Source organism: Heptranchias perlo, chromosome 8, assembly GCF_035084215.1.
Source record: "Heptranchias perlo isolate sHepPer1 chromosome 8, sHepPer1.hap1, whole genome shotgun sequence".
Classification (NCBI taxonomy): domain Eukaryota; kingdom Metazoa; phylum Chordata; class Chondrichthyes; order Hexanchiformes; family Hexanchidae; genus Heptranchias; species Heptranchias perlo.
In genome coordinates this window covers 65,458,921-65,473,523 of record NC_090332.1, presented here as the reverse complement: position 1 = coordinate 65,473,523, position 14,603 = coordinate 65,458,921, and positions in this window count along the sequence as shown.

Here is a 14,603-nt window from a genome sequence, read left to right as displayed (position 1 = left end):
TGTGGCCAGAGAGGTTCTGAATATATGTGTCAGAGCCCCCGCAATCTCCTCCTTTGCCTCACACAGTAGCCTGGGATACATTTCGTCCGGGCCTGGGGATTTATCCATTTTTAGGCCTGCTAAAACCGCCAATACCTCCTCCCGCTCGATGTTAATATGTTCGAGTATATCACAGTCCCCCTGCCTTATTTCTATGTCTACATTGTCCTTCTCCATAGTGAAAACAGATGCAAAAAATTCATTTAGAACCCCTCCTACATCTGCCGGCTCCACACACAGATTGCCATTTTTGTCCCTAATGGGCCCTATTTTTTCCCTAGTCATCCTCTTACCCTTAATATACTTATAAAACATCTTAGGATTTTCCTTTATTTTGCTCACCAGTGTTATTTCATGGCCCCTCCTTGATCTCCTCATTTCTTTTTTAAGTATCCCCCTGCACTTTTTGTACTCCTCTAGGGCTTCCTCCATCTTTAGCCTTTTGTATCTGCCAAAAGCCCTCCTTTTTTTCCTAATCCATTCTCGTATATCCCCTGACATCCAAGGTTCCCTGGAGTTCTTGGAACCACCCTTGACCTTTACGGGAACATGTTGCCATTGTATGGTCTCAATCTCCCTTCTGAAAGACTCCCATTGCTCTGATGCGGATTTTCCTACAAGCAGCTGATCCCAGTCCATTTTGGCCAGATCCTGCCTTATCCTATTAAAATCGGCCTTCCCCCAATTTAGAACCTTTATTTCCGGCCCCTCCCTGTCCTTTTCCATGACCACCTTAAATCTCACCGAATTATGTTCACTGTCACCAAAGTGCTCACCTACTAGCACTTCTTCCACTTGGCCGGCCACATTCCCTAGAATTAGGTCCAGTACCGCCCCCTCTCTTGTAGGACTTTCTACATGCTGGCTCAAAAAGCTCTCCTGGATGCACGTTAAGAATTTTGTACCCTCTAAGCCTTTTACACTCTGAGTATCCCAGTTAATATTGGGGAAGTTGAAATCCCCCACTATTATTACCCGATTATTTGCACAATTTTCTGAGATTTGCCTACATATCTGTTCCTCTATCTCCCCCTGACTGTTTGGGGGCCTATAGTACACTCCCATCAAAGTGCTTGCCCCCTTTTTGTTTTTAAGCTCCACCCATATGCCCTCATTAGCGGAACCTGCTAATATATCATCCCTCCTTATGGCAGTAATTGATTCTTTAATTAATATTGCGACGACCCCCCCCTCCTCTTATACCTCCCCCTCTGTCTCGCCTGAAGATTCTGTACCCCGGAATATTGAGCTGCCAGTCTTGCCCCTCCCTCAACCATGTCTCTGTGACAGCAACAATATCATACTCCCATGTGTTTATCAACACCTTCAGTTCATCCACCTTATTCGCAAGACTCCTTGCATTAAAATAGATGCCATCCAGCCTTGCCCTCACATATTTGCCCTGTCTTCCAAGCTGACTTGTTTTTTTCTCTATATTTGGCTGCACATCACCCCCTATTGTAGCTCCACTCTGTATCCCATCCCCCTGCCAAGTTAGTTTAAACCCCCCCCAACAGTGCTAGCAAACCTCCCCGCAAGGATATTTGTCCCGCTCTGGTTCAGGTGCAACCCGTCCGACTTGTACAAGTCCCACCTTCCCCAGAAGCAGGCCCAGTGATCCAGGAAACTGAAACCCTCCCTCCTGCACCAACTCTTTAGCCACGCATTCATCTGTTCTATCCTCCTATTTCTATACTCACTAGCCCGTGGCACTGGGAGTAATCCAGAGATTACAACCTTTGAGGTCCTGCTCTTTAATCTGCTACCTAGCTCCCTAAATTCTTGATGCAGGACCTCATCTCCCTTCCTACCTATGTCGTTGGTCCCAATGTGGACCACGACCTCTGCCTGCTCACCCTCCCCCTTGAGAATGCCCTGTAGCCGCTCAGTGACATCCATGACCCTGGCACCAGGGAGGCAACAAACCATCCTGGAGTCACGTTTACGGCCACAGAAACGCCTGTCTGTTCCCCTTACGATAGAATCCCCTACCACTATAGCTCTTCCACTCTTTTTCCTCCCAGCCTGTGCAGCAGAGCTACCCCTGGTGCCAGGAAGTTGGCTGCTGCTGCCTTCCCCTGATAAGTCATCCCCCTCAACAATATCCAAAGCGGTATATTTGTTTGAGAGGGGGACGGCCACAGGGGACCCCTGCACTGCCTGCCTGCTCTTCTTACTCTGCCTGGTGGTCACCCAATTACTTCCTGCCTGTACAACCTTTACCTGCGGTGTGACCATCTCACTAAACGTGCTATCCACGACGTTCTCAGCATCGCGAATGCTCCTTAATGAATCCATCCGCAGCTCCAGTGCCGCAATGCGGTTTGTCAGTAGCTGCAGCTGGATACATTTCCCGCACACATGGTCGTCAGGGACACCGGAAGGGTCCCTGATTTCCCACATAGAGCAGGAAGAGCATAACACGGGGCTGGGCTGTCCTGACATGACTTACCCTTTAACTAATTAATTCAAATTAAATGAATCCCACCAATTTCACTTCAATTAAAAAGGTATACTCAAGGGCCCTTGCTGAACAGCAGTCCCCCACTACACAACAGAGACCCGAGAATCCACAAACTCTAACCTTAGACAAATTCAGCAGGAAAATACTCACCAGCCAATCACTTACCTCTTCCTTGGTGTATTGAGCTGAAAAATTAAGCACAGTTTCTGTTGCTTTCAAAACATTTTTTAAAAGGTCTATTCATTCACCTGATTCGCTTTTTGTTTTGCTCAAATATAAAACAGATCATTTGCAAAGCATGATCCCTCAATAGTTGTGTAGTATTTAACCACAGCTTCTGTACAAATATGAATGGCTGCAAGCCAAGGAAAGCCATCAAAATATATACATATCTTTGATGGTTTCCGAGCTCCAAGCTTGTGTTAGCAAGGTGTGAAATGGCAGTCTGAGCATTTATAAGTTCACAGCTTCTGAAATGTGAGGCACTGGTAGAAACATGACCTGCCCCCTACTATACAAATGGGTGTCTACTAACCTAATCTATACAAATGGGTGTCTACTAACCTAATCTATACAAATGGGTGTCTACTAACCTAATCTATACAGTTGAGGTGACTTTTCACAGGCCTCCTACAGAGCATTTGTGCACTGTATTAAGAGATATAGAAACGAATGGCAGGTTTAAAAATGCTTGCTGTGTTCCACTGTTACTGTGCTGGTACCTGCGATCGAGCTGATCTAAGGTACATTTTCACCTTAGACAGCAGTTCCCCAAAGTTCAAGTTAAACACAAACTGCAGACAGTTTGCTTCACTTGCAAATGTTGTGTTATTTCTTAGCTGTACAGCAGCCAGCAGTTGCTGAATTGAGAGTACTGATATAAAACATCAATCAACAAATACATATCCAAACAACACTACCTCATACCTGTGCTGTCTGGGAAATGCATATCAAAATAACCAGCTGATTCCTACAATTCTGGGTACAGGTTTAGATGTTGTATGGATTAGAGGTTACAAAACAGAACCACATAATCTTGCACTGATTGTTATAACTGCCTATTTGGAAAAAATATATATTTGGTTAAGTGGGTGAAAAGGCATTTTTTGGCATTAACTGGGCGTTAACAAGGTTCAATTACCACGAGCCACTAACTTCCAATTTTTGGATCTACTGCTTCTTAACTTATTGCTGCCAGTGAATTAATGAACTCTAATAGAAAATTCTTTAAAATAGTTCAGATTTACCACACTAACAACCAGGAAAGAGTCACTAGAAATGTTTAAATGAATGTAGCTTTTCGTACCCTGACAGTAAGGGCTGGAAGAGGACAACTAAGTGGGGGAATACAATGTAGGCCACATTTTATTCAGAATGAATTTTATGTGTTAGTGAAGGAATATTTGGAGCAATTCAATGCTTTTTATGGTTAAAAAAAGATGCTTACAATAGAAGACTTTAAAGGCAATTACAAAGAGAGTAAAATCAACAAAGCTTCAAAAAGTATTGACTGACGGAGAGAATTGAAGAAAAAGAATGAATGCTCTAAAAGGCCTGGCTAGATTCCAGTAGAACACTGTAAGATGATGATTGGTGGTTAACCATAGTGATATGCTCTCTCTCCTTCCCAACACACACAAAAAAACACGGAAATGACTGGGGAAAAAAAAACTCTGACTCCTCAGGCTAGAAAATCAGTTACGGGAGAACACTCCCATGATCGTAAATCTGGTGGGCTGGGTCTGTAAAACTGTTCCTTTGGGAATTCATTGGGTTGCCGCTCTCAGTGTGCATCTTGCAATTTCCCAGCCCCATTATGCATTATTTCGAAGTAGACCAAGGGAGTTCTCCCCGATGTCCTGGCCAATATTTATCCCTTAACCAACATCACCAAAACAGATTATCTGGTCATTATCTCATGGCTGTTTGTGGGGGCTTGCTGTCTGCTAATTGGCTGCCATATTTCCCTACATTACAACAGTGACTACACTTCAAAAGCACTTCATTAGCTGTAAAGCGCTTTGGAATGTCCTGAGATCATGGAAAGGCATAATAGATATAAATAAATGCAAGTTCTATTTTTGTTATTGTATACTGCTCTTACATAAAATGTGCAGTAGCGTCATTATATTTCTTTACGGCATTTAAATAAGGTCAATAGAATTCAGTCCTTCATTCCCCAATTCGCAGGCAAAAGCCTCGCCCAATGTTAAGTCCCACCCATTTAAAGGGTTTTAAAGGCAAGTAGTATGCTTGCAAATGGGGAAGAAAACTTTTAAAAGGGCGCAGCTATTTTTTTTTAACTAATGGAATTTGTCATTAAATATGGGGGTCTGCTTTGAAAGCATCCTATAGTTTTAAGGCCTAATGGCCCTGGGTTTTTCTCTGTTTTTTTGCCTCTCTCAGATTACATGGCCGCAGGGATGTAGGAAGTGTCTGGTCACAAGACTCCAGCCATCATGGTGTGGGGCAGCTTGTTGGACCAACTGGTCTTTTCCTGCCCGTCATTTCTGTGTGTTCTTAAGCATTGGAAGATCAAAGAAGACATGCCAGGGAGTTCAACTAGCGCCAGAATCAGACTCCCCAGCACCTGATATTATGCTGCCACTCATATCTGCATACCCTGACAAGCGAGCTGAAAATGACAATGAATAACTGCCCCCTTAGGCTCTGTGTCTGCATGGAAGCAATTGCTGAGCTGTGCCACCTGCTATAAAAACATCTTCAGATAACTGCCACTGCAGGGGTTGGCATTGCCAGGGCATCTCCTCACACAATTCTTATGCGTCTATCCCTTTAGCACTGCGGACATCTGCAGCACCAACCAATTTTCTGCCCGCAGGTGTATGAAACAAATGACTGATGCACGGTTCAACAGGCCCAGCACTTTCATCTTCTTTCCCACTGAAGAGTTAAAGTTCAGTGTCTCATTGATAGCACTTGTATGACCGTTGGGCCCCTACACAGAATACCATGGCCAACATGAACCCAAATGGATACCGCTCAATCGGTGTTCAGCTGGGTCAGTGATTAGGAACTCCACGTTATGCAGACCAAAGCCCACTTACCAGGCAGCAGTCATGATGTTTTATTTCTAAGACAAACATTATTTTAAGGTAGAAGCAGCCTACAAGCATGGCTCCTTGGATACCAAGGCTACTCTCTCCAGCTGTAGCAAATGACACCATTGAAGTAGCAAAGCACAAATACAATATTTCTCCCTGGATCATTATAGAAAAAAAGACTTGCATTTATATACTGCCTTTCATGACCTCAGGACATCCCAAGCACTTTACAGTCAATGAAGTACTTTTGAAGTGTAATCATTGTTGTGAAGTAGGGAAACATGGCAGCCAATATGCACACAGCAAGGTCCCACAAACAGCAATGTGACAAATACTAGGCAATCTGTTTTAGTGATGTTGGTTATGAGATAAATATTGGCCAGGATGCCGCGGAGAACTCCCCTGCTCTTCTTCGAATAGTGAAATGGGATCGTTTACATCCACCTGAGAGGGCAGACGGGGCCTCGGTTTAACATCTCATCCGAAAGACGGCACCTCCGACAGCACAGCACTCCCTCAGTACTGCACTGGAGTGTCAGCCTAGATTTTGTGCTCAAGTCTATGGAGTAGGACTTGAACCCACAACCTTCTGCCTCAGAGGCAAAAGTGATACCACTGAGCCAAGGCTGACACCTAATAGAACATAACACTGGCATCTTGAAGCAGTACTTCAGAGGCCTTGGCAGATCAGGGGGTGAATTTCAGTACAGTCCCATCATGTTCTCCCAAGGTCATTGCCATCTGCTGCATGGTGGTTAACTTTGCAATACAAAAAAGCATAACAAGGATGAGGACGTGGAGGAACCAAACCCCACGAGCAGGGCCAGAGCAGGACATAGACAATGACATAAAGGGATGTCACTGCAGACACACCTCTGTAGCCAGGAAGACACTTGTGACGAGTGCTCATACAGGACAGGTAAGTGCCTGAACCATCCTTTTAATGCACCTTCTTGTCCAAATATACTCAATGAAGTGACCCAAAACACTGTTCCCAACATTGTTCTCTGCACTACCTGAACTACCATGAATGTCCATCCTTCGCTATGCTGCTATTCCATTCTATGCAATGAGAAGGAAGAAACTCCATGCACACAGGTTAAATAAAGTGTAACTAATTTATTTACCTACTTTGTGTCATGTGATGTTACTTTTTTTAGTCCTTCCCCTTACAACTTGTGTGTTGTATTCTAATTGCCGATTCTAATTGGAGTAAAAAAAGACTTGCATTTATATAGCACCTTTCAAATCATCAGGATGTTCCAGTACAGCTACAACACTGGCATCCACCCGACAATGTGGAAAATTGCCCAGGTATGTCCTGTCCACAAAAAGCAGGACAAATCCAATCCAGCCAATTACCGCCCCATCAGTCTACTCTCAATCATCAGCAAAGTGATGGAAGGTGTCGTCGACAGTGCTATCAAGCGGCACTTACTCACCAATAACCTGCTCACCGATGCTCAGTTTGGGTTCCGCCAGGACCACTCGGCTCCAGACCTCATTACAGCCTTGGTCCAAACATGGACAAAAGAGCTGAATTCCAGAGGTGAGGTGAGAGTGACTGCCCTTGACATCAAGGCAGCATTTGACCGAGTGTGGCACCAAGGAGCCCTAGTAAAATTGAAGTCAATGGGAATCAGGGGGAAAACTCTCCAGTGGCTAGCACAAAGGAAGATGGTAGTGGTTGTTGGAGGCCAATCATCTCAGCCCCAGGGCATTGCTGCAGGAGTTCCTCAGGGCAGTGTCCTAGGCCCAACCATCTTCAGCTGCTTCATCAATGACCTTCCCTCCATCATAAGGTCAGAAATGGGGATGTTCGCTGATGACTGCACAGTGTTCAGTTCCATTCGCAACCCCTCAGATAATGAAGCAGTCCGAGCCTGCATGCAGCAAGACCTGGACAACATCCAGGCTTGGGCTCATAAGTGGCAAGTAACATTCGCGCCAGACAAGTGCCAGGCAATGACCATCTCCAACAAGAGAGAGTCTAACCACCTCCCCTTGATATTCAACGGCATTTCCATCGCCGAATCCCCCACCATCAACATCCTGGGGGTCACCATTGACCAGAAACTTAACTGGACCAGCCATATAAATACTGTGGCTACAAGAGCAGGTCAGAGGCTGGGTATTCTGCGGCGAGTGACTCACCTCCTGACTCCCCAAAGCCTTTCCACCACCTACAAGGCACAAGTCAGGAGTGTGATGGAATACTCTCCACTTGCCTGGATGAGTGCAGCTCCAACAACACTCAAGAAGCTCGACACCATCCAAGATAAAGCAGCCCGCTTGATTGGCACCCCATCCACCACCCTAAACATTCACTCCCTTCACCACCGGCGCACTGTGGCTGCAGTGTGCACCATCCACAGGATGCACTGCAGCAACTCGCCAAGGCTTCTTCGACAGCACCTCCCAAACCCGCGACCTCTACCACCTAGAAGGACAAGGGCAGCAGGCGCATGGGAACAAGACCACCTGCACGTTCCCCTCCAAGTCACACACCATCCCGACTTGGAAATATATCACCGTTCCTTCATTGTCGCTGGGTCAAAATCCTGGAACTCCCTTCCTAACAGCACTGTGGGAGAACCGTCACCACACGGACTGCAGCGGTTGAAGAAGGCGGCTCACCACCACCTTCTCGAGGGCAATTAGGGATGGGCAATAAATGCCGGCCTTGCCAGCGACGCCCACATCCCGTGAACGAATAAAAAAAATTTTTAAAAATCACTTTTGCAGTGAAATTACTGCTGATTTATAGGTTAATATGGCAGCCAATTTTACTTATTCATGACAAGTGAGTCAATATACTTAGTGCTGATGATGTGAGTACAATTTCAAGTTGAGAAAAGTGCAGATACCATGAGCCTCAGGTTATGGAGTGAAATGGCTTACTCTCTTCTTCAAAAATCTGCCATGGGATCCACCTGAACAGGCAGGCAGGGCCTACACATTAAATCTCATCCAAACAACAGGACCGCCAACATTACAATACTCCGTCAGTACTGCATTGAATAAAGCCTAGGTCTTCAGTTCTGACTCAGATGTGAGAGTGCTACTACTCTAGTGCTGACACTAGTTGCATGGCTGCTAGAGCTCAGTGGGAGGTGCTCAAGATTGAAGTGATAGTCTACTTCCTCGTGCTGGGTCCTGTGATGGCTCTGCAACAACTTCGATAACACCTGCTGCGGCACTAGCTGGCTGGTCCTGCTTGCTTTCTAGCACATCTTCTGTCATTTGTCCAGAGGGGCTAGATGTGACACTATTTTCAGAGACAGCAGCCACATCATACCCTCGCTACTGGGCACTACAACAACTTGCATTTATGTAGCACCTTTAATGCAGTAAAACATCCTAAAGCGCTTCACGGGAGCATAATAAGGCAAAGATTGACACAGAGCCAAAGAAGGAGACATTAGGATAGGTGACCAAAATCTTGGTCAAACAGCTAGGTTTGAAGGAGGGTCTTAAAGAAGGAGAGAGGTGGAGAGGTTTAGGGAGAGAATTCCAGAGCTCAAGGCCTAAACGGCTGAAGGCACAGCCGCCAGTGGTGGGGCGAAGGAAGTGGGGGATGCACAAGAGGCCAGAATTGGAGGAACACAGAGTTCTCAGGGGGTTGTAGGGCTGGTGGTGGTTACAGAAACATGGAGGCCATACACTGCAACATGAGCAACCACAAGTTATGGCAAAAGACGGAGATTGAGAAAGAGGAGGAGGAGGTGATGATGAGCTAGCAGCACTTCAGTAACCACTGAAGGAAGCTGCAAAGGTTTACCAGACTCTGACTGAGCAGTTCTTTTCCTGAGACCTGCCTTATGTTTAATCCAAATACAGAATATTGCAGTGCCATGAGGTCCCTCACTTATGGCTCATGCATCTCCCAGCATATTAAAGCCAGCCATTATCATGTCATACAGTATGGCTCTCACCATTAACGGGAGCATTCCTCAGTGGTGCTCAGCGCCTACATGCCCGAGGTCCTTCTTGCTGATAGCACCGGTGCTCCATTTTGCTCAATGGCAGCAGGAAGAACAGACAACTTCTGTTATGTCATGTTTCACGATTGGTTAGTGGAATACTCAGAATTAATCAATCAAATAAATAAGTGTTGTGAACCCAATCTAGTTTAAAATGTGACATTCATTCTTAATCTGAGCATGTTTTGTTCAGCCTCTGATTGTTTTCTCTCTCTCTCTGTGGAGTAGCAGAACCGCTTGTTCTGGTCTGTAATAGGAAATACATCAGATTCCAAAAATTATACAGGAAACCCACCTGTAAGGTCGTGCTGTTGAGAACAGTTACAAAGGGTTCCTTTTCTGGTCCCTAATGAGGTATCACATGAATGCAACAGGTGCTAAGGGAAAGAAGAATAAAGCTAAGATCCATATAAACAGGCACAGAGCCAGATTACCTACACCTTCCATTATGCACCAGTCATGTCTGATCCTGGCACACCAACCTGGCAAAGACCAGGGTTAACTGGCTCCACGGGCTCTTAGTCAGCACAGAGCCAATTGCGGATCTGTGCCATCATATGCCAGGACACCTGCAGCCAACTTGCAACATAGGTCTGCCACTGCTGCGGCAGTCAAGATCTAGTCCTCCCTCAACTGTTTGGCTACCACTCGTGCCAGGCATTCTGTAGTGCTGTCCTCTGGGAGTGTACCCTGGAGTCCCTAACAGGGCAACCTTTGTCGCACCCATCTTGTGCAGCAAGACCTCCAGCTTGGGTTCTGCACTGCTCAATTACTTGCCCACAGACTCAGTTTCCTTCCTGCACGTTTATTTTGCCTGACCATGGATCTTGCCAACTATCTTTATTGCCCAATAAATGCTTTGGAAAATAAATAATTACTTTTTAATTCCATATGCAGCCACTTCTCTTTAAGTGCCCCGATCCCTTTAAATTTTCTCTGTAAAAGCTGCTGACCCACGTAATTTCCTGTTCCCCGCCTTTGGTGAGCATCAAGCACCAGGCCAGGAGCAGACCTGCAAATTTAGGGACAATCCTGGAAAATCCCACGAGATGGAGCCTGTTCCAAATCAATGAGCATCAAGCTCTTTCCTGCATTCTAGCGTGGGAATTTAACTGATCATAGGAAATAAACACTAATGTTCCACTCAATATATTACAATACAAAAGATCATTTGGTTCCCACCAGTACACACACAGTGAGAGACTCAGTAGACACAAATTAAGTTTATATCAATTTATAACAGCTACAAAATATCAAAACATAGTATGAGAAAAGTTTGTCTTTTCTTGTGCACCAGTTCATCTTGGGTCCCTGAGGATTGATTATTGGAGAGGTTATTCTGCTAAAATAAAATCATTAGTAGCTAACGGTTTGTCAAAGTTGAAATTTCATTCTTTTGATTTATGCCAACTAAAGTCTTTGATTTTTTTTACACTTAAATCTACCACAGTGTCAGTTTAATAACATTTTTCAGATCGAATAGATCAAACATTAGCAACATTTCATGGGTGAGAGGGTCTCTGCTTCAGTCCTCCACCAGGGAATACAATGATTTATCACTTCAGGTGGTTTTAAGACTAACCTCACTCTAACCACGCTGAGTGGGAGTGGGCAGGGATTTCCCCTCACAATATGATGAGAAAACCCAGTAACAGTCAGTTTTGGAAAATCAACAGCACGCTGCCAAATCTTATCCTACACATGTACCTGCACCTGGATTAGAATTACTGAATGTGACGTCTTTGCTAAGTCAACTCAATTTGTTGCAGTCTTGCTAATGGCTGGGATGATTGGTGTATTCATCTGCTAACTACCGTGTTTATTGCTCATACTGCATAGTTTTTATTTTAGATGATTATCCCCAGACCACATAAACTATTGTACCAAGGAGACAGTAATATCTACCAAGTTCACTTCAAGTAATGGTTTTAAATTAGTCTGTTAACCCAGTTAGGAATTTTATTCTCCTTTTCCAGCTCAAGTCTCTATATTAATGAACACCTTCTGCAGGGTACGTCACTTTCAAATCTTAGAATAGAATCCCAGAGGAAATGTGGACTAACCACCACACAAATGCATCATCAAACATGGTCAAAATGTTAAATAACGAGTTTAGCAGTAAGTAGTCATTTAAATAAAGCTGCAAATCTGTTAAAAAATTATGTTTATTTTCTTTCTGCAAATCCCCTGCCAGAGTTACACCAGGAGACCAGTGGAACTTCAGTCCTCTGATTCCTGCCTTGTTCCTCTTTATTTTGGTATAATTTGCAAACGTGGAAATTTTACTTATAATGCCCCCTATCAAGTTATTAATGTTTATTAACAGCTGCAAGGAATCAAGGGCCAATCCCTGGGGTGTCCCACTCATAACCTGTGAAAAGCAGGGGTTAACAACCTTTGGACATTGTAAATTTAAAATGCAAAGGCAGCAATGTGCAGAAGCTTCGAACAGGCCTTTGGTTTTCAAATCAACTGATAAGTGCGAAGCTTCGAGAAGCAGGCCTTTGGTTTTCAAAACAACTGGTAAGAACAAAATGGATAGATAACAACTTGGTAAACAGTGCTGAGACTGTTAGAAATCCTTGGGAAAGACAACTAAAACTGCTGCACCTGGTTTCACATGGTTTCACACAATCTCAGGAAGTTCAGTGAAACATGAGAACTAACAGTCAACCATCCATCATTGATGCAACAGTGGGCAAGTGGCTAAAATGGACTTCCCTTAACTTTGAGTGGCCAAAATGGGACTCCCCTTGACTTTTACTCACACCCCAACTAGCAAAAACCATATAAAAATGGGACATCGTGACAGATTCTTTACTGCAGTCAGCGGACCTTGATGAAGCTTCGTCTAGAGGAAAGATGTCCAACAACAACAGAAGAAACTTCAAGAACCATGGGAGAGCTGATCACTCTACTGCAGTAATGCTGAAATCCTTGGTTTTAAGGTTATATATGTATTGCTTGATTTGCTTGATGTTTGAGTGAATTGTTTGAATCATTAAATATTCACTTTGATTAACGAAACTACCATGTAAGTGAGACTTTTTTTGACTGACTATTGTCCAGCTCCACGAATCACTGGGAAATCATGTTTTCCCTACACCTGTTCCCAGCCCGAAAGGTTCCCAATAATAATTATCTTCCGTTTCTTGTTTTTAAGCCCATCCAGCATGATACTTTACCTACTATTCCAAGACTAATTTGAATCACTAACCATCAATGTGGAGCCTTGTAAAAAGGTTTCTAACAATCCAAGAAGATAAGCTTTACCTCCCTGTTCACCATGTCAGTAACATCTATGAACTAATTTCAACAAAGTGCTCCTCAGGGCAACATCCTTTACTTTACCATTCCAAGGGGTTAGCTGGAAGAGCACCTGTTCTGTTTTCTGTTCTTATTCCATTACATACTTGCCTTTTTAGGTGAGATATTCCTGGACGAGATTGCCAAATGTCATGGACAGGTCTCTTCTTTTCCTCAGAAATATCTATGCACGATTTTCCCCTCCCCCAAAGCTATGAGGCAAGTAACAGGTGTACCTCATACACCTTTTAACATTGCAAGTGATGCAGGCAATGTAACCTTTGATTCAGGATGCTGAACATTTTTTCAGTTGTGATCACCTTACCTAATGTGCCTCTTTATAAACGTGTTCCCCTGGTGTTTAAGGCCCGTGTGGCTGCTTTCTTAAAACCAGAATTGCGCACCTAACAAACAATCCATTCATTCAGCCTTTTTGGCAACACCAACTAATTCAGAATGAAGGCACAGTACAGTCACTTGAAGCATTCCATACTTTCCAATATAGACAAGTTACATATTGAGAGAACGACATCCTTTCCAATGGTGCAATGGTAGTATAGATACCACTAGGATACCAGTCAGACTGTTAACTACAGATTATGGCTCTGTGTTCAGCTGGCACATCCTAAGTATATATTGTGGGTTGCACTGAGTTTAGCAACAAAGGTGTCCTCTTTTTGTAAAGATGGCAAAGTCCCCAGGAAGTCCAATGGATAGTCTGGACATTCTTATGGTATTAAAGTTAATTGCAGCAGTCACCTATTTGTGACTGCTATTGCTGTCACACAGAGTGATCAGATTCCAAGTGATCGTTCAGCATGCGGGAGATGTTGTTGTGGACACCTCTGTTTAGTTGAAATTAACTTGCTTATTAACTTGCTCATTAAAGGCCAAGAAATTTGCCAGTATGTGAAGAATTCCCTCAATTCCAACTACTTATCCATGATGCATAGCATCGGCAAACAAAGTGGGCACTCCACTACATCAGGCAGTTATAAACGCACAAATGTGGCAAAGGATAGAGCATCTAGGTAGCAGTGTTTAACCCTATAACCCTATATGGAGTTTCAAAGGTCAGTATCACTTTGGGTCACAGCAACACCTAATAATAATGAATTTAATAAAACATACAATATTTGAATACAGCTCATAAAAAGCTTATGTATAGAAGACAGAGTAACAATTACCATAAATATTGGATTACTGCCAGTGGTAATATAATCTGAAGTAACTTTAATCCATATATAATACAACAAAGGCAGGTATGTGTAAATGTTAATTTCCCAGGAGGGACTGTAGACATTTAAGCAATTAATGAATTGAGTTTAAATTGATTATTTTATGTTTGTAGGACTGATGAACTGTTTAATGAGTTAATTAGCGTTGACCCTGCATCCAGCCTTATTTGTATGCCTTTGTATGGATCCATATTAATGGTTGAAAATTGGTGGAAATTATTTCTGAATCTTAAATAGTAAATGAATAAGCTCTTTCGGAAATAACTTACGTCTGAAAATATTTCACTTAATATTTATTAACATTCAGAGAAAGGAGAAGTGGGCAAGAATTAATGTAAGTAATTGCAGGTTCCCAGTAGGTGATTGTCTCCAATAGTGTGGACCATTCACCTAAAATGAAGTTTCTCAATTGATCATTAACTGTTCTAAGATGTGCCACATTCTATAAAATCAAATAAAATAATTAAAAATGCTAGTTAGGGCTGATGGATCAGTACAGTTGTCAGTC